This window comes from Salvia splendens, chromosome 1 (assembly GCF_004379255.2).
Source record: "Salvia splendens isolate huo1 chromosome 1, SspV2, whole genome shotgun sequence".
In the NCBI taxonomy this organism is placed as follows: domain Eukaryota; kingdom Viridiplantae; phylum Streptophyta; class Magnoliopsida; order Lamiales; family Lamiaceae; genus Salvia; species Salvia splendens.
Window position 1 is genome coordinate 21,717,659 of NC_056032.1, and position 2,343 is coordinate 21,720,001.

A 2,343-nucleotide genomic window follows, 5' to 3' on the forward strand; every position below is an offset into this window, starting at 1 on the left:
GAAGCCGATCTTAACCGTTCGGGATGGATCGTCTTCGTACAGCTGAACTGTCATCGAGTTCGGCTCCGGTATGACTTCGGTCATCGCCTCTGACTCCGGCTGCTGTGATTGCTATGCTTGGTGGTGCCGATCTGACTGCTCGGCACTTCTAAGCGCAATTTGCAGACATTCCTTTGCTCTCTTTTGGTCACCTCGGATGACCGCTATCCCTCCTTTAGTGGGGATCTTGATGGTGAGGTGATAGGTGGAGCAAACGGCCCGAACTGTGTTGAGCCAGTCTCTTCCCAGGATGACGTTGTACGGGGACCGAGCTTTCACCACGAAAAACTCAATCATCGTACTGGAGCTAGTAGGCGCTTTCCCCACCGTGATCGGAAGGCTGATAATACCTTCAGGGCGGGTGTCCTCCTGGGTGAAGCTCTTCAGGGGAAGCGGAGCCGGACTGAGCCGAGCTGGGTCCACTTCTAGTTTGTCGAAGCACTCTTTAAAAAGAATGCTAACCGACGCTCCTGTATCCACAAACACCCTGTGGATCAGTTTGTTTGCCACTCCGGCTTGGATGACAATGGCGTCTTGGTGAGGAGAGATGGCCGGGACGGGATCAGCAGCCGAGAACGTAATCACTTCGTCCTGCTTCAGCCTTTTATGCGTTGGCTCCTCTCGATTGGAGCCTCTGCGTTCTGACTTTAGGGACGACTTGGTCTTCCCGGCAGGGAGCGCGTCAATAGTCTGGATTACTCCATCATATTGCGGCTCGTCATCGTCTTCGGGATCCGGCTGCCTTTTCGGATCCTGAGGGGCGCAGTTCGCACCACTCTGCTTTTTATTCTTCTTTGGCTGCTTACTTCGGTATTTTTTCAATGTCCCTGCCTTCACAAGAACATCGATACCTGCAGCCAAGTTTCTGCACTCCTCAGTATCGTGACCGTGGTCTTGATGGTAGGAGCAGTAGTTATCCTGTGGTCGGCGCGCGGCTGATTTCGTCATCCGCTTTGGCTTTTCGAATAGGTCAGAGTGCAGTTCGAAAATTTCCGCCCTCGGCTTGTTCAGCGGTACGAACTGAGCGGGCGGCTTCTCGGGATTGAGACGAGGTCCCAATCTGTCTTGCACCGGAGCCCTTTGAATTCTTTCAAATGGAGTCCGGCGAGGATGCCCCTGATCGCTATGATCGGGCTTCCTTCTGTCTCCTCGGGACGATGAGCTGTCTAACGACCGTTTACGACGGTCTGCCTCATCGGCCCGGGAGTACTGGTCCGCAATGTCCCACATTTCCTGAGCTGTCTGCGGACCGCACTCAACGAGCTTCCTGTAGAGAGCTCCGGGCAGGATTCCATTTTGGAATGCCGAGATGACAAGCAGATCGTTGAGATCGTCTACTTGCAGGCATTCCTTGTGGAATCTTGTCATAAAGTCGCTAATTTTTTCGTCGCGACCTTGACGAATGGAAAGCAGCTGAGCCGAAGTGATTCGGGCTTCCGCTTTCTGAAAGAACCTCCTGTGGAAGGCATCCATTAGATCTCGGTAAGATCTGATGCTGCCCTGGGGGAGGCTATCGAACCACCTTCTCGCGTTCCCGATGAGCAGCTCGGGAAACAGCTTGCACATGTGGACCTCGTTGAGACCCTGGTTCGCCATGTTATATTGATAGCGCCCCAAGAAATCGTGAGGGTCCACGAGCCCATCGTAAGTCATCGACGGAGTTCGGTAGTTCTGTGGTAGGGGAGTTCGGGTGATGTCGTCCGAGAACGGAGTCTTCAGTGCTCCGTACACGGCGAATCCGATATCTCGTCGGTATGGAGGAGATTGAGTTCTCCTGTGATTCCGGTACCGAGGAGGAGCTGGAATATGTCGGGGTTGAGGATTCTTTCTCCTGGGAGATGCGACACTACTGCGGTAGTGACTTTCTTGTGCGGAGGGAGAAGGAGAATCCGTCGTTTTCGTCTCCGGCTGCTTTTGGCTTTTTCGCAGGAAGGTTAAGAATTCCTCCTGCTTTTCAGCCAAAAACTGCTTAACAGCCTCATTCAAATCGGGCTGCTGGGAAGACTCAGTGGGACGATTTTTGGAGCGGCTTGTTCCTTCGCCATGAGAACTGGTGGTGGATTTATCCCTAGGCTGTTTTCCCGACCTATGGGATGGATTGGCTTCCTCCTGGTTCTCACGGGCTGGAATACGGGTATTCTGCGATCTGGTATGCATTTTTTGGGTGGAAAAAATGGATCAAAAATTCGCTTTATCACAAATTTTGTTCTCTGCTTCCCACAGACGGCGCCAGTGATGGATCCGCGAATTATTGATGTTAGTAAATGCTGGTAGAGAATTATGACACAATGAATTTACGTGGTT